Raw genomic sequence first — 19,264 nt, 5'->3', positions numbered from 1 at the left:
ACGAGATTTTAAGTTGTCAGATACCAGGGCATTTGCTGGGAGGCCATTAGGAGTGCTGGAGACATTCAGCGGCACGGAGCGGTTCTGGTTGGGATCTGAATGCAATAATGTCTCCCAGTACATTTGGAGTTGGTTCAGATAGTTCAGTGGGACCTACTTGCTGCTGCTTCTGGTGTGGTTTTGAGGGACAGCACTCCCAAGGTTGGGGTGCAGTTTTTTCACCTTGCTGTTCTAGCTCGAGTGTTTGGGCGGAGGCATGCATGTTATCGGAGCGGTGAGCTAGCTAGTCGCAGCCATGCTGGCCACGTTTTCCAATGAATCTGGCAAGTGTTAAAAATAGAACAATGGCACAAGAGTAAATAGTGATATATAGTATACCAGTACTATTTTGGGGGCTGGAAATTCAGGCTTCTACTTAGAGGCGGGAGACTTGGAAACACTTTTCCTGTAAGAGTACTGCAAGCAAAAGACTACCATCTAAGATAGCACTTGAGAAATCTGTGCACAGTGTAGGTGATGCAAGGAGATCGACTCTGACAGAAGACTGGGCTGAAACACTGACGGCCCCGGGCAGATGTTAGGCAGGCACCCTAAGCCTGATGTGGCAAAGGGAAACAACAGCTTTTTGTATTAAACTTAAGGTGTTGATGTAATTTTTGTACTCTGTACTTTTTACTATGAGCTTTACAAACTGGTCACTATATTATACCTTCTCTGTAGTCCCAGTACTACCCAGCATATAGCAGTATTTTGAACATGAAATTCTAACAATTGACCTAAAGTGTTAAGCTAGAATTACATTTATTCTGTAATATTTTTAGTACTTTGGGAGTCTCCATCTTATTTTAGGAATGGCTTAAGCACTTGGAATCCTAAAACTTATTAGTACTCTGCAAGACTCACATTTTTACATGCATAAATGATCCTTAAAGTAGTTTTCAGGTTCTTAATTTGCTCCACGTGCTTTCAAGATGTTTACCCTTTGTGAATATAAAATTGAAAAATACCGTGGCAAATGGAGGCAAATAGCATCTGGCTGAGATGCTGGATTTCTTTCTCTTAAGTGCTGTCGATGATTAAAAAAAAAAATAAAATAAAATACAGACAAATCATAAGATAAAAAGAAGTTTTTGTGTATTTTAGGCATAAAGGATCTGTAATCCAAAACTGTGATTGAGACCTCTCAAGCCAAAACCACCTGTATTTGAGTATCAAAGTTTACTTGTCAAAAAACCATTTTATTATTTGGGTTTGGTTTTTTTATTACTGGCTTTTAGGGTAGTATCAACTGTAGACTACACAAGAAGCAGCTAGGAGGTTAAACGTTTCTTACGTTTCATGTTTTGCTTGAGTCCTGCCAGTCCATAATGATAATTTCTATAGTAACGACTTTTTAAGTAAACAGTTGATTAGTTCTGAAATTAGTCCTTGAAATTGTTTCTCTTTGTGCAGCTCGGGAGATCTTAATGCAGTCAGCCTTCTGCTGGCATGCAGAATAACAAGGTTCAAGCTGTTGCTTTTCTATCTTCATATAAAGTGCGCCTAGAAAATATTGATACTACCAGGCTAGTTTATCTCTGGACAAGGAAGGGGGTGAGAATCTCCATGTAAAACTTTTTAGGATCTTGGTTTCGGCGAAGGCAATGTAAGAGATTTCTTTGGTATCTCAAAAAGGTATGTGAAGTGGAAGAAAAACATTTTTCACGGAGTTCAAATGATAACTGGAAAAATTGTCTAAAAGCCCTCAAGCGTCTAAAATTATCTAACCTCCCCAGGATCCTGTGGAGCCTCTGTTTATCAAAACAGAGCATTCCCTACCTTGTTTATTGTGTGCTATTCTACTTACTGGCTCATGTTATTTGCCATTTTGTCTTTACTTCAGTGCATTTCCTTTCAACAGCTATATATTGCTGTTTCCTGATCTCCTATTTTAGGGAAAGGTTGGGATACAGGTTTTTAAAAAAAAACAGGGAAGATCAATCGTTCTGTTAGTTCAGTTTGACACAGTAGATGGAGCTAGAAGCTGGCAATTCCTCTTCATCTAAAACTAGTCAGAACTGAGGGCCATGAATGCCAAATTCTTACTGTCCCCAACATTCTGGAAATGAAATTTTACTAAAGCATTTGATTCTTAAATATATATGTCCTAAAAATATTTTTTTCCCCATTCAACAGTAAATATAAAGTGGTTTTTTTGGTCATTTATTTCCAGCAGGCTAAACAGGGATTTTCTTCTTGTGTGACATTTACAATGCCATTGAGTTTAATGCAAGCTAATGACAAAGCTAGGTGCTGCCTTGAATAGCTTTGTGTTCCTGAATTAGTGTCCTTTTCAATAAGCATTTCGTGGACATGGGAGGAAAAATGCTGATGGGGGGAATTTTCATTTTGTCACCTGCATTCTCTAATTTTCTCATTCATGAACATGAATTGGGTTATATCGCTAACTGAGGAAGTACCACGAGGCAGTACCTGAAAAGAGGGCTGCAGTAAGTCAAAATACACGTTTATTTATATAGATGCCTGGTGAGCAAGCTTATCCGTGTCTTGAAAGGTAAATCTGGATCATTTATCCTCATTCGCGAATTCTGATGCAGAGGCTCGGCCTAAAACATCTAATTTCTTTTCTAAAGCATGCAGTTTTCTATTATACACAAGATATTGCTTTCCAGTACTTACCGTCGTATTCCAGAAGTCATTCTGAACACAGATTCACAAGCTTCACTTCGGGCATCGCTACAGTCTCTCCATGTTCAGCAAAGCTCTTCAATGCCACTTAACTTCAGTGCGATTTAAAACATCTGCTTCAGCCGACTAGCATTCAGCAAAGCACTTCACATGTAACCCTTACGTACCCTAATTCCGAACCATGCACACTTCTTTGTTAGCCAGGGACTGTTACTAGCCAGAAAAGCTGTTCCTAATTTTTAGAACACTATGCTTTATCACTGTTAACTAGTATCTTGAACTTTTCAGGTTCTATATTTCAGATATCTTTCTTCAATTTAAAAAGACCCATGTAAGGACAATGAAAACATTTTTCAATAAAAGTACTTCCAAAAGTCTTACACAAATACTTTGTGATAAGAGCACCAAATAAATCGCACATCCTTATTAATCAACAAGTCTTCTCTTCATTATTAATCAAAATCCCAGTGAGAGCTGATGTCTTTGTTATACACATCATTATTGCAACTTTTAAGACTGTCACCAGCATATTACATGTGGGTTTTTGTTCTGTGTGCTAGAATGTTCTAAATCAGGTGTGTTAGTTATCTGCCTATGTGCACTGTCAGTCCCAAGCATATACACCTCAGTTTTGTTAAACAGATTGTTGTAGAGACAACTGCTTGCTTAATGACTATTCGACTCTGAATTTTAACCTGTCATGGAATTACTTCCTGTGCTCTGCTCATTTCTTGTGTGTGTTAGCCAGAGGACTTGCCCCTTCGACTCACTGCAGACAGATCCGCGTACCTTTAGCTTTTGGCTTTTGTTTTATTTTTGAATTCCAACAAATATGCACCCGCTTTTAGCAGGCAGCTGTTGCAAAATACTACCTTTTTAGCATGAGGTACTCATGCTAATCAACGCAATGGCTTTGTGTTATATGTGTTGTGATTTGATTCGACCGTTGACAAGCGAGGGAAGACTATTGCAAACTCTTCATACTGCCATTCAGCCCCCAGCACCGACAGGGACAAAGGTTCATTTCAGCCTCCCAGAGGCCTCATTCTTCCTCCACTGAATCCAGTAGAAGTGTTCGCAAAGTGTGGTCAGCAGCTTGCGCCCACGGGCCTAGCTGGCCCAGGAAAGGTTTGATTGCTACAGATCAGATCCTTAACAAGGGCCTGGCTAGGGGAAATGCGTCTTTTTAGGATACAGTTTTCATCCATAATGTGAAAAAGCTACGTGCTACCTGACTCAACTGTGGTGTTGGGGGCTGAAATTCGGAGTGACTACGCTATAAAAAAATTGGTTAATGTGGTAGTGGTAACTTTTTTTATATGCTGTCTCCTATAAAGCATTTGAGTTTAGGGCCATTCCATACGACACTTAGCTACTAATAATTGTAAGCATGAGGTGACTACTTTGCCAACAGAACTGTTGTGACATCTATGCAAATCAGAAAACTCAGAGCTTGAGAAAGCAGCCTGAACCAAAATTGCACCGCTTAAAATATTGAAAAAAGAAGGAAAAAGAAAATTTCCCCTTCTGGCTGGAAGAAAGGGAATTTAAGAAATCAACAGACAGCAACTTCATAGCCGAGTCCTGCACTTCTTCCGCCTCTTGTATCTATATAAGCTATTTTTGTAGTTCAAATTGAATTCATTTTCCTTTTCTAAGTAACACATGATCATTCCCTACGGTGTTTTAATAATGTTCAATTTCAGACAGCTTAGCTGTAAAAGAAACTGTGATGATTTAGAGCTAAGGGAAAAATCAGATCCTTCCCTGAACTGTGGTTATTGCTCAGTGTTTGACAAACATCTTGTGCTGTGTGTATTCCCCAGTGCCAAACAAGAGGAAGCTAAATGTTTTTGCTACCAGAGCGAAGGCGGGAGATTTATAGATATGAATGCTTCTTTCGCCACACATTGTTCTACTTCTCTCATTTAAGATATCCCTCACCCCCTCAGTGACTGCATTTTTAACAGATGCTGTGATGGCAGAGACATTAACCGCCTGTATATTTGTGTGCATGTTGTGCGTATTCACAGAAACGGACAGGTAAGAGCCATGTGCTTTGCGAATCTCTGGCTCTGCACACCTATATGAGACAACACAGGCAAAGTCAGTGGTTCCTAGCTACAGTGTAGCTCAGACAGAGTGATGATATTGACATTTTTTTAAATCTTTTCCCTAAGAAAAAAATCAGATGACTTGTTGAAGTGGTATTTTATACTGAAGAACAGACAACATTTCTTCAAGGAGCCTTATTCCATCAGGCTACTTATGGCTGGGTATTGGTGGGGCTCCCGGCACGGCCAAGGAGCAGAACGCCAAAGGCCCCGCCAGCCCAGTAAGAAAAGGGAAATTGCATGGGTGTGCCATCTTTCCATACTTCATTGACACATCAAACCCCTTATCATCATCTGATGCTTGTTGAATATAACTATTTAAAGTAGCAAACATTTCTGCAAAGTTCTTAAATGCAGAAAATGCACAAATGCTCAGACTCCTGACAACACTGCAGTTCTTGAGCACCCCACAATTTCCCTATTGGTACCATACCCATCCTTTCTGATAGGCAGTCCTAACCACAAATATTGGTGCTGTACAGCGATAAATCTTACAAAAGTTACGAGAGGAAGCAGACACAAAGAGGTCTAGTGAAGTAGAAATGGTGGCAGAGAGCATTAAAGGCAAAGCCAAGAATGGGACCTATCCACTGCAAATGCTTTTCCTCTCTGGTTTTGTTCCTGTGTTTCTACCTTTGACCGTTTGCTGTAATAGGTAGCTTGCAGGGTTATTCCAGCGGTATCAGCCTGATCATTTCTAGCCACCTGTAATGTGCAATTATAGATTCAATGGTTTTTACTTAATATTTTACATAATAAGAAAGGGAAGAAAGTACAATTAGCAGAAAGCAAATTCTTACCCTGGTGTAATAGTATGGCCCAACTGCTGCAGTATCTGCCAAACTAGCATAAATAACTGATATCTATATGTTTTTAGATGCTGCTGAGGCTTTCTTATGTTTTGGTGTCTTTCGGCAGTCAACAAAGTATGGAGAAACACCTCACAAGCTTTTTATGCTGGAATAGTTTGTAGCAATGATGTCTCTGATTAACTGAAAGCATCGCCCTTTCTTGGCCCACAGGAACATCACGTTTTTCTCAACATTGAGACCCATGGCTTCTCTTGTGCAAAAGAGTTTTGTTAACAGTAGGTGGCATACATCTCCCACTGGAGTACTTCAAAAGACTTGCTGCACGTTAGTCAAGGCTAGCTCTTAGCGAATGCTGATACCTGTTTACTTCAGAACACACAGCAGCTTTCTCTGCCAGGGCTTCTTTTTAGGAAAGGATTAGGCTTGAACATCGGTTTTACAATAATCTCAATCTAACCAGAGATAGGCCTGCTTTTCACTGTCCATACCTGTGCCTTCTGCATTTATGCTAGGGCTCCTCCCAGCCTGGACTTTTCCCACAGCGCGTTGCAACAGCCTTTTGATCTGTTACCGGTGTTCTGTGTGCACTAGTCTTCACCTGCATTTTGAGTGGGTTGCTTGGCCTCACATGCAGGAGGTAATTAAACCCATATCAATTCTTTGCTTCGTGGCATAGACGTTTCCTACTCTTCTGCTAACCAGATATAAAAATATTTGTGTAATTTGGTGTGAAATAGCTTCCTTAAAATATTGTAGAGAGCATCTGAAGTCCAAATGGAGAGATCCAACATATGATATCTCTTGGCAGTTTTGTAAATTAAACCCCTGCCTTCCAAAACCAAGGCCTAATAAAAAGCCTTTTGCATAAAGAACAGCAGCCCACTTGTAATTGCATCCACTTGTGTAAAATAAACCATTTCTGCACTGTTCATGCTAACCAGTGCCTCTGCTGTAGCTTAACCTTGCCTACATTGTCGACTTTGATGGGGCTATACGTTGTGCACACAATTAAGTGCACGTGTAATTCGTATATTTGAAGACCAACTGGTATAAAGGCTTGCTTGGACAGACCTCGTGGCAGGAAAAAGATTTTAATTATGACCTGATGTGAATGAATCTCTGATTTTAGATATTACTTTACTCAAAAAAAAGTTTGATTATTGCTTGATTATTCGGCAGTTTCTCATCTTTCCTTTGCTAGCCAGTTTTCTGCTTGCAACTGAGGTAAAGAATGAGTGCACTTTTCAAAAGCACACAGTTTTATCTAACTCAGGTTCCAGTGATGTCAGGTGAGTTTTAACACTGGCTTCAACATCACCAGATTTAGGCTACTGCTGGATATATTTCAAAATCCTACACTGAGGACCTGATAACCTTATTGAGTTGTCAAATAGCTCCTTAGGCAATATCAGTGCCCAATAGACAGGAGCCCCTGCTTTGTCTCATTTAAATCTGTCCTTACCCAACTTAAAGTACAGTTATTTACTAAAAGGAGGAAGGGAGTACTTGATTTTCTTTTCAGAAGTGGAAGGAGAAAGATTGCCTACTTGATAACCAGGAATGAAATAAAATAGTATTCTTTTTCTTTTTTCGGGGGGGGGGGAACCAAATCCAAAAAAACTACACAGAAATTCCTTGGGAAGCCTAGTATAAATTTCACCTTCTCCATGCCATAATTTTTAGTTCCAATGTTACATCGTTCTGTATTGAATTTTATAACCAGCTTGATCATGAAGTTTTATTTCTGTGGGTGGCGAGATAAAACGACCTAAGTCCATGTCAGTGGAGTTTTTGTTTGTTGCCACATGGTACAATAACTGCGTTTTTTTTCCAAAGAACAGAAAACTGAGTGCAAAGTTTCATGAATAAATGCCACGAGGACTGATAAAAATACATGTTATCAGTAAAACAGTGAAGGTTACTAGCCAAGGGCTTCCGCATTTGTTGTTCTAAAACCACAACAGCTACAAATCTTTTATAGGGTCTGTGTCTGAAGGCCTTAAAAAAAAAACAAAAGGTCATCCTTGAATTTCCACAGAGATGATATCTTAGTTTTAGAGGCAGACCTGGTGACAAACTTTTTGTTCTCTTGATTTTATACTTGGTTCAGATGGTCAGGTTTTTAGTGGAAGGTCTGTTTACAGGGCATCATCTTATTCATATCTGACTATGGCGCGGTACCGAACTATGGCACCTGACTATGGTGGCTACCAAACCAGTTCAGTTTTGCAGGTATAATTCACATCGCATTAGTCTCTACTCATTCCGTTTCATGGAATAGTGGGTGTAGGACAAAATGGGGGCTGCAGGATCAGAAATGTTTTCTATTTTGTGTTAGTGGGAATGGCATTGAACGTTCTGCACTTACACTGCCGATAACAATGGGTCCTGCACCTTCCGTATGCAGGATTTCGACTCATGCAACTTCCAGTTTTGCTTATGTTGTCTTCCTTTTTATACAGAATTTCTGACAGAAATGAAGTACACAAGGAACATGAGGCTTGGTCTCTTTAAGACATATTGAACTTTGTATATTTTCCCCTGGAAGATCTCCAGGAATTATATTAATCATCTTTTGGGTGCTTATTTCCAGCCTTTCAAGTTTGTAGATTTAAGTTTGTTCCTTACGATTGGCAGGATAAATTCAAGACTCAGATTTGCATTTACAACTTGGAAGACATGGAGTGGGAGTGGGCTTACATGTCTGAGAGTGTCGCTGGGACTAATACAATGTAATCTGCACATTCCTAGGAGTCTGAAGAAGAAAACAATAACCACTCTAAAAGGCTAAGCCTGTCACAAAGAGCCAGTCTTGGTCTGTGAGAAGAGACCTCAAGGTCAGGCACGGTAGTTGGACTCTGTCATTCCTAGTCTGAGAAATGGGCATTTGTCCGTGTAGGCCATAGTTGAATATTGGTTCTAGCGTAGTTGTGTCGTAGTTTGTTAATTGGTTCTGAATTTTTACTGGGCATAGGTCAGGGTTAGCAGATTAAAAGATGTTTGTCATTTAAAAGGTTTGAATGTTTTAAACATTCACTCTTTCTTGAGCTGCTTTGACTGTAGGTCACAAAACACCATCCCCAGGGACAAAGAATGCATTCGGAAGGGTGATTTCCCATGGGTTCAGTGCTGCCGTAGCTCAGACTCCTGTTGGGAGTTTTACTGTTGTCTTCAGTAGGAGCAAAGCTGTGCTGGTGATATTTCTCATCAAGCGACCGTTATGGCATAAAATAGACCTATTTATTGCACAGTTCTCACGTGAAATGAATTAATATTTCACTGGAAACATCAGGGTTCTGATAAACTTTCAGGAAATGCAAAGTTGTGTTTCCTGTAGAACCATTCTGGCTTTAACAAAGCTGCAGGGAGGGAGGCAGGCCTTGTGCTTGTAGGTTTCTAGCTCTGGGGCACCCAGTCAAGTGAGTGAAGAGCCTCAGTGTCGTGGGATGCCAAAGCATCCTTCCCAAAACTCCTACAGTGCTGACAGCAATGAGGCTACAGTGCCCAGCTGCGCAGCAGGACCTTGGAGACCGCGAGACATGGGTTCATGTCAGCCTCTCAACATTTTTCAGGCTTCCTGTTCTTACAGCAGGAGCCGAGTCCTAGGTCTTGGCTCAGCGCTAGGCTCTCCGCTCCGCCAGTAGGAACTGTGAGAAATTTGGTTCACCACGTAATCTGCACAGCTTCCAACTTCCCTTCCCAGGGAGCCAGGAATCTGGCAGCCTTAGGCAGCCCTGGCATGGAAAATCCTGTCACCATAAGGGACACAGGGCAGGATTCCTCTCTTTCTAAATCAAGCACCTACTTTTAGTTAGATGACAGGCGTCCTTCACTCCATGGCTATATCGACCTGATCTGCACTGACTTGAGAGGAAGCCTCGAGTCTCTTTGCACTGAGAATAGCTCAGGTGCCTGTGTTGTAGATACCTGAAGATCAGTAAGGCGAATCCCATTCTCTGTTTCCAGCACTCATAGCCATGGAGAAAAGTCAGAAACCTAAGTTCATTGAAAAGCGCAGGAGCCAGATAAGGGCAATTCTACATCATTCTTATAATTTAATTTCATGAGTTATTTGAGAGACCTATAGGTAGATTATGAATGTGCTTGATTGGCAATACTGAACCACCGTTGGAATTAGAATAAAAGGCATTTGAACAGACAGCAAATGTCAAGGACTGTGAGCAAGAGGTTGGAGGGCAGAATAGAGGAATGGCCTAGCGAGTACAGGCACTGGCTAATTGATCCAAAAGACAACACTAAAAGCTTCATGTGCAAAGAGTTTGTTAATGTTTCTTTTGATGACTTGAGATGGATTCTCGGGTTAGCATTCAATTGAAAAAAACATAAAACAAAACAACACAGCTATTCTGGCTCTGCAAAGCCACGGTTCTATCTGGTGCCTCTTTAATTCCTTTGATGCGACTGTCTGGACCAATCAGTTTATTACTTATTTAAGAGAACCGCGTGAACCATACAGATCTTTGCTAAGCTTAATCACATTTCTTGGTCTCGGATGAAATTTTGCTAATTCTGGGGATGTCCCATGGAACCTGTCTTTTAAACTCACATCTTCCTGAAGGCTTTCAAATTAGGTACCCCAAATCACTTGTGTCCTTTGAAAATCAGAGTTTGCAAGCACTACTCTAAAGAAAAAACAAGCAAACGAAGCAACATTTCCTCAGTTTCATGCTATTTTTAGTCACTTCCTTAACATTGGGAACTCCAGGTTTCCAGTATTACATGCTATACTGTAACAAATACAAGTGAAGGAGAAGAGCAACCAGAAGACAGACAGTGTTTTGTTGCTGCTGTTGCTGCAAGTGGATTCCTCTTGTAAGAGATCATTACGTGCTAGTAATATCATTGGGAGTTGGATTCACGTTGAAGGTAGCGCTGGACCTGGAACTACAAGCCAGAGATCACCTAATAAATGTGCTCTGTTTGAATGCTGCTTGAAAAGCCTTTAGCTGTTAAAAACAATTGATTTTTTCGGACAGAAAAGTACACATGCTTAGGTTTGGCTAATTGAACTTTGCTTCTGAGGCTAAGACAAAAATGTTGAAATATTTTGCTGTGCTTTTGCATTTCACCTGCAGGGACAGGAAGCTTCACATGTAATTCATGGAGCCTCAGAATTCATCATAGCAGAATAATATGCAGAAGTGGATTATATTTTTATGTCAGTGAGTAAATGAAGGTGCCAACTTCCAAAATGTCTTAACCTGCCTGCTTTGAAAGAATGGATGAGGCTCAGTCCTAGCCATGGCAGGCCTGCTGGATGGGCTGCGGAGCTCTGGACCCCATTCCTTCCTGTTCATCGTTACCCCCCTGCTCTCAGAGTTTTAGGGATCCCTGCCGTGATGTCAGGAGGGGAGTCCTACCCTACCAGATACTGGCTTTGAGGAAACTGAAAACCTCGGTTCTGATAGGCGTGCTGAAAAGAGCAATATTTTTGAATACAACTGTGATAGAACTTAGTTCGGTATATATGGGACTGAAAGGATTCTTGCCTACACATTTGCCTATCTCTCTTGCGCTATGAACAGTCCTGCAGCGATGAGGACCTACAAATGGCTTTACAAACATCTATTCTCCTGGTAAGGTGGTGGTTCAGGCCCTGACTCTTACCTAAAGACATTCCAAAGGCAGTATGGGATATTTGAGGAGGAAAATGCCACTCCTGCTCCAGGGCTTCATTTAAAATAACCATCTCTCAATTTTTCAAAGTTTTGAGGGCTTTACCTTCAGAAACCGCTTATTTGGGAAGAATTCCATGAAATATGGAATTTCCTCCAGAAATGGAGGAAAGAATGAGAACAGGATCACTCTCTTTTTCTCCTTAATGCTTGAGCAGTTACAAATTGTCTTAAATAGATCGACTAGTATCTTCCCAAGAAACAAACCAACATAAAAAAATCCAGAGGCCACAACAGACATACCAGCACAAAATCAGAGAACAATGGTAGCAGTAACACAGATTCTGTTTCTTTGGAGATGGACATGAGAGAGGAAATACTTATCAGCTCTAAAATTTTTAGGCCAGAATGGGAAAACTGTTAAGTTTCCAATGAAACTAAATGAAAAACAGGACAAAGTAAGAGAGCCAGCACTGCTGAGGGGCAAAGGCTGTCGGTGATGCGGTAACACCTGGGTGCATCAGCTGCAGAACGGGGGAGTCTGTGTAAAATCTCAGAAATTTTCCAGACGTCCCGCAGCCCCACTAGACATAAAGCAATTTTTGCAACGGTAAAAGTGCTTGAAGTTGGGGGCAAAACCAATGGCTCCCAGAATCATTAGTTCATTTTCAGCACACTTTTCTTCCAATTTTAGCAAACATGCCTGCTTATACTTAAAAAAAGTTTGTAGCCACGTTTTTTATGGATTGGAGGTCGCAGATAAACGCCTTAAAAGAATTCCAAACAAAAAAACGTCCAAAATTTCCTGCCATTCCTCAGAAGTTTTCAGTATCTATTTCATTGCTAAACCTGAAGTCGCCAAGCCTAGGAAAGACATATTAATGCTCTCTGGCCAAACAAAGGCTTTCAGCTTTGGCTCTTGACTGAGCTGTGTTCACTGAACGGTTCTTCTATACTGTGAAAGACCATCAAGCCACAGAGGACTGCAGTTGCACTTTTCCAGGCACAGTGCCACCAACGATTTCTTTGAGGTTGAATGCCATTTATTAGCTATCGGAAACAAAATAGCCACAACGGAGATGGGCTGTTGAAAAGGATGAACTGCAGAGACTCTTAGTGAGAATTTTCAGAGAGCTTCCAGCAGATCTGTTAGGGTCGTTAGAAATACATGAAGTAGCTCCCAGATAAATATAAGAGTAGGTAGAACAGATTCAACAGCAGTTTACCAAACATGAAAACACATGAAAAATATATGAAAATGGGCGGGAAGTGAAGCAGAGAAATAAAAATAGCGTTTAAATAAAGTCAATGCTTTGTGTGCTATTGAAAAAACAGACCTATGAAATGTATATAGTTCCGCATATATCAGCTACGCCAACTGGTTTTAAACAGCACCTCAAAGAAGAATGCAAGCAGCCCCTGAGAATATGAGCTACTGCGGAGATACGACATCGGCGGGATACAAAACAGCAAATAATAGGTGGATCATAAAACACAAGAACTCAGGCTGCAAAGCTCAGGTGGCAGCATGGAAATTGGAAACCGAGTGCCAAAACGTTTCTAGGGCACAAGTGAACGTACTGGATTCCAAAGGCCTCCCGAGAATTATGTAAGAGGAAGAAAAAAGAATGCCACCGACGGTTGTATCATGAAACAAACATCAATCACACTACTGCAACAATTTAAATTCCAGATAGCATATCAAACAAATTTGTAAAAAATACTGAAGCAAAAGGTTCTTTCTGGTAAGGACTTAATGAAAACTGAGTAACGCTGCACCTAGGGCAATTCTTTCCTAGATCTATTTTGTAATTAGATGTGCACTTCACTCATACCAAAACTTTGCTCTGATGTTTTCTGAGTGACCTTATAACTAGAAATGGACAAAAGGATCAAGCCAATACCTCCTCTACTTTGCAGATTACCTACTTGTATTGATAGAAAAAAAAAAAAGTCACGGGGACACAGAAAAAAGAGACTAATGCTGAGAAGTGACAGAACCTGCCAGCCAATAGCCCTCACAAAACATTGAAGGCTGGAAAAACTGGACAGGTTCAAGCAATTTAGTGCATTGTAGAGGAGTCAATGTGAAACGGCTATGATCAGTAAGGTATTACCTCATGAGGCAAAACAATACCGTTCTTGTACTCGCTGCCAAAGCACGACACTTGGCAACATTTACTTGATAAGGAAAACAGCTACATCACCACATCGTGGATTTCGTGAGGCAAATTGGTAGGGATGGTAGAATGCCGTAGGGATCAAATGCACAGGATTTGAAAAGCAGGACAGGCAACAAGACTCGCTAACAGGACTCAAAGACTTCAGAGTTTAATGCTGAAACGGGGAATACTTTGGATGCAAAGACAGCATAATAAGAAGTGTAGCAAGGCATGAACTCAGTCTCTTCTCTCTGACTTATTTAAATAGGGAACGTGGAAGAGCAAGGTGATTTCTGGCTCGTTGCTTCACCGTATATGATATACTTGCTAACTTACCCACAGCTTGCTTTCAACAGGTAACAAGAACAAAGAAGATATCCCCCATCTAAAAGATATTATTATGTCCTATAAAGCCTTCATTAAAAAATATTTAACGTGTTTTTTCCCATGTCAACCTAGTGTATATAAACCCCCAGGAAGAGTAGGAAATGGGTATGCAAGATACGCAGTTCATCCAAACGATAAAGCAAAGAGCAGAGACTAGCTTGCCCATTCTGAAGTTCAGTGATATTCTGCAGTGTGAATGACCAGACAGCTGCAAAGCATGTTGCTGCCAAGATGGGGATTGGGACATTGTTTCTAGAAATATGGCAACCAGGAGCTCTCATGTTAATTTTACTAATACCCATAGAAAAACGTACGTGCGACTGAAGGATCTTGCAGTCCCCTGCATGTGTAATAAGCTCCACCAGCCTAGTGGGGAAGGAGGGTCTTCAGAAACTGCTGTAAGTAATCTGAAGGTGGTTTTATGAAGGACCCCACGCACCCCCAGAACGCTGTTACACGATGTTCTTGGAATAGCAGAGCTAAACTGAGATGCTATGAGAGGCATAAATATGGTTTCTCACACAGCAGTCCTAAATCACAAAGAGAAAGCTATGAAAAATGCATTTTTTCCTAAGGGAAACATCATTTAAAGCTACTGTATGGGAGATTGAATGTAGGAACTTGAAAGAACAAAAATAAGCTTTGATCAGAGGGTCATAATTGTTACCAGCATCCTAAGGACACTCGGAAGATCTGCATATGAAAAAAAAGGCATCATATAGAAGCAATATACTATTAAACACATATTCTGGAGAAAAGTCATTCTTGAAAATATACATCAGAGCCATTTTGACTTGTCGTATGCAGGAAACTAGAAGAGAGATGAAAGACCTGGTAAATAGCTGTGTCATGCGTAGGAGAACCCAGGGCCAGACCATGAAAATGTGCAGCATTCCCAGTAGAGCTCAGTATACGTTAGGATTACTGTAAACCATTATCTAGGTTTTTGGAAGTGATACATGTAGCGAGATACTGCTGCAGGGGTTACCGTAAGCAAAGCAACATAGCATTTCAGTGGATACTCTACTACAGTAACTGATCTGGAGCCCATTGGTGCAACTTGGCTGGAAACCGACATTTAGTTACATCTCCATTTTACCACAGCCAGGCAAATAGTAAAGGTGAACTTCTCACTGGTGTAGTAAAGAGCACAGCAACAAAGAAATATACACAAGCGCCACAGTGAATAGGATAAAGCCGATTCAGAAGCCTGATGCTGGCAGTCTTAATATCACTACTATTGCCAGTAAAGTAAAGGATGAAGTAGGAGGAACAGGGAAAGCGTGTATTGTCTGAAGCCTAATATAGCCAGAGGCAAACAGCTTAGCAGAAAAATTCTAGCAGAAGACCACACATGAATCATTTTCAAACTGTGCACTCAAAAGGATGTGTCTGACAGATACCCGCTTCTTCAGGGAAGGCAGCACAGAATATACTTTAATGAAGCTATAAATCCTTATAGTCCCATAAACGAGAAACAGTAATGTTGACAATATAGAGCATAGTGAAATAGGGAGCCTACTGAGACCTCGTCAACAAGACACAGAAACAAGAGTGGCTTGCACTGGCTTCTCCTTCATCTGCTTGTGAGGCCTTCCCAAGGCCTTTAGGGCCAGCACAGTGTGAAAGAACCTTTTCCAAGCCCTGCCACAGTAAATGCCTTGTTAACAGGTAATTCGGGGACTACCTAAACAAAAAGAAGGGAATAACTTCAAATAGCAGAGTCATTTGTGTGTGTGTGTGTGTCTTGAGATGGACTTTGGAAGATATATTGTCAAATTATGCAATCAGGTTATCAAAATCAAGCTTAATTTGGCAGTTTGGAAAGCATATATCCACCATACCTAACAATACATATACGAAACATTTTCATACAGATATGAAAACCTTTTTTTCAGTATGCTTCTCAGCATAACTTTAAAAATGTCTGCTTTCCAGATGGACTTGATGAGAGAGAGGACAAGGAGGTCCGCACGTTACCCTGTCTGAGGTCTGAACAGAAGCAAGCACCGAATGCTGCACCTTCTGGCCTTGTCTGTGTTCTGGATTTTGGTGTGAAGTTCAGGTTTGCAAAACTATCTGGGTGCTGAGGGTCAGACTTGTGGTGTGTTCCCGCAGAGGACTACAGGAGTAAGACAGTAAATGACAAATCAAGCTTATTGGAATTTGGTGTTTGAATTATTTAGGTGCAGCGAGACTATAAATAGTCATTCTGGATGACTGAAAAATGCTTATTTTAGTGAGAGGAAACTCTGTAAAACTGCAGATGACCGGCTGATCATCCAAGATGAATGGCATAGCATCAGAACTGAGACTGTGCCCAGAGAATATGCCCTGTCATGGAATGCCGTTAGCTACACCTTAGCAGGTCTCTGCCTATTCTGCTACAGTGATCAAACCCTTTCCATGTTTATCTTTGCTCACCAGACGGGCCTTCTTGCTCATTTTATATCTGTGAGTCCATCTCTGTTCAAATAAAAGGCATATATCTGTTCGAGGTGTTTGACTTGTTTTGCGCGGGAGCCAAACATCAGTGATAAGAATAGCAAATATAATGCACCAGAACAGGAAAAGACTAGTACCTGAGCATGTGTCCAGAGCTACAGACATTTATTTAGAAATATACTGATAATTACAGTTATTTAGAAAAAAGAGCTACTGTCCAATGTTTAAAAAAGCTAACAGCTAAGCCAGATGTCTGTAGGCACAGCACTGGAAGTAGGAAATGGCGACCCCTTCTTCAGCATTATCTCACCCCCACCTGCAGACAGATGAGAAGTAGCATTCTTTTTGCTGGTTCCATCTGCTTTGGCAGAAGGTTAATTTTCATTCTGAGGCAGAAAAAAAATTGCTAGTTGGCCGCCTTCCTTCATGTTATCGTTAGATTCTTAAACAGCCAAAGCAAAACAAAGAACAAAACCACCTCCAAAACAGGACTGCGGTTACTGGTGGTGGTTGTGATCCTGGCACACGAACGCCTTTAGGTTTGGTGTATATCTCACGGTCCACTCTCACAAACAAAACTTTTGATCTTTAAACCACATGAGAAATGGCAGTCAATAAAACTGAGGGCCACAAAATTAGAGGGTTACTAACAGTCTTTGATTTTTGAGAGATCACTTTGAAAAGGACCTACTTTCCAAAAATGCACGGGCAGCTGTTCATATGATGATCTTTCAGATTTGTTACTCAAAAGTCTCCTGCAATTTTAGTACATTTCGGTCCACGTATGTGTAACTTTTAGTAGGAACATTAATCCAGTGAAATATGAATAGCTATCCCTTCAGTTTCTGAATGCTTTCCACTCTCCTGCAATTGCCTTCAGGTGCAAACCACCTGAATGTAGAGGTGAATGGGTGCGTTTTTTTCTGATAAAGGAGATGTTACTGTAAAATTCATGGCTCAGAAATTCCTCAAGAGCTATGGCTCTACCACGGCATCTTTTCATCCCTAGTAATTATGTTGCATCCAGCCTAAGAAAGCACACCGCACAAAATGAAGCAGACAGAAGTTGGTAAATAGGTATCCCTGAAAGTATTTCTCCAGTGGGAGTCTGAGAATGCAGCAATCCCCTTTGTATCCACTCTTTCGCTTTGCACAGCATGGTATGATGGAATATTGAAAAATGGGGCATCCTTTTTTTCCCCCAGGTCAATTACTCTTAGAATAACTGTCCTCTGGTCCCCCACATCTACGATAAGACTAGTTACCACCTGTAACTTTAGACATAAACGTGCGTGAAAACGCATTCATCTTAAAATGCAATTGGTATGTTCTTTTCTGTAATACCAGGGCAACTTTGTTGAAAGTATACTCAGTGCAGTATGGAAGAATTGAGTAACAGGAAGCTCAGTATAATATTTAATATTGTTAAACAAACATCAGCATTGGAGTTCAGATCTTTCAGCAATTATATGAAATGTTGGCATGAAGTACAGGACAGACAACAGAAGATATCTAGAAATAAACATGGACCCTGTATTACAAACTTACATATTAACTCTAGGGGTCCAGTAGCGTTCTTGCTAACACTGCACAATGCTGCAGGGGAAAATTCCAGATAGCTTTCAAGATGCAACATTACATATTGAGACTTCTTCTTGTGCTAAATTTCAGTGTAACAGAAAATACTTTCCCCTCCCAGTCCTTAGCTGTCATTTTCCAAAGACTGCTTTGATAAAGCCTGGGACCATTTCAAGAGCTGTTCTGAGGCATAACTCGCCACTACCACAATTTTTTCACCACTTTGGCTTGGGCGGTGTTCCAGTCTGGTTGCCTTTTACACTGACTTCATGGTTATCAAAAAGACACCTAATCGTATGTATCTAAATCACGGAATGCTCTGTTAAGATTTCAAAGGAGTCACAGGTTCAAGACACAGGTAAATCAAACTGGTGTTTGTAGGAAAGTTATGTTCTATTTTTACAGTGGCTTCCATCGGGTCAGAATGTACTTGTCAGATTGCTGAGTCAGCTCCTTGCGTTTATTTTATCTGAGATCTTGGAAAAGTATTGTTAAGCCCCTGGATCCACCATCCACCTCTCACCATTTATATCAATGCAAAATGCGCACAGAAGTATCCAAACTCAGAGTGCTGATATATCCAAGCGTCAGTGATTTCAAGGACTATGCCAAAAATTGCCAGGTAGCCTTCAGCCATTCTGAAGGTTGCAGGTTAACCAGAAAGATCCACATTTTCGTGATGGGTTCTTCTTTGACAGAGGGATATGGTCAGCAAAACCAAGTACAGACTGAAGTGTTTAACCAGCTCTTGCCTGGAATTTTGTTAGGCTGAAGCAGCGCAGGTCTGAAAGGCCCAGATTGTTCATCATAATTCCCATCATTCTCCAGAAAGTTGGGATTTTGCTACAACCATCTGAAAACAATCCCTATTTCTAACATTGCCACTAAAACTGGGATGCTTTTCTGCAAATTTGGCTTTTGCTCACCATCCTTTGTGTACAAGTTATCCAGGTAACCTTTCATTCCTCAAAATAGAGCCTTGTTCCTTTAAATCACTAACAAGAATGCTGTTTTTCACCTGCAAAGATACCAGGACTGGACTTGGGAAAATGCAACACACTCCCGCAAAAGCAGCAACTAGGGCAAGTCTCATTGTATCAAACTATGCTGTAAAGTCATTTGAGTTTTACATGGTTATTCATGGAGAACAGGATGGTCTTTCTGAAAGGCGAGATGCATTGCCTTGACATATTTCTAAATGAAAATGGCCTGCAAATATTTTATGCTTAGACACATCATTTATTTAAGACATGTTTAAAAACTCGAGTTCAGAAACAAAGTGAACTTTTGGTTTTTTGGTTTTTTGTTGTTGTTGGTTTGTGGGTTTTTTGGTCAAATTTCCAGAAAGCTGAAAATTGAATTCCTCACACTACTCCCAGTAGGGATAATACAGAGTTGTGGTAAAACTTCCCACTTGCAGGAAAAAAAAAAAAAAACAGGGT

The sequence above is a fragment of the Phalacrocorax aristotelis genome, chromosome 4 (genome assembly GCF_949628215.1).
Source record: "Phalacrocorax aristotelis chromosome 4, bGulAri2.1, whole genome shotgun sequence".
Lineage (NCBI taxonomy): Eukaryota > Metazoa > Chordata > Aves > Suliformes > Phalacrocoracidae > Phalacrocorax > Phalacrocorax aristotelis.
The sequence above is the reverse complement of the archived record's forward strand: the minus strand, read 5'-3'. Positions refer to the sequence as shown.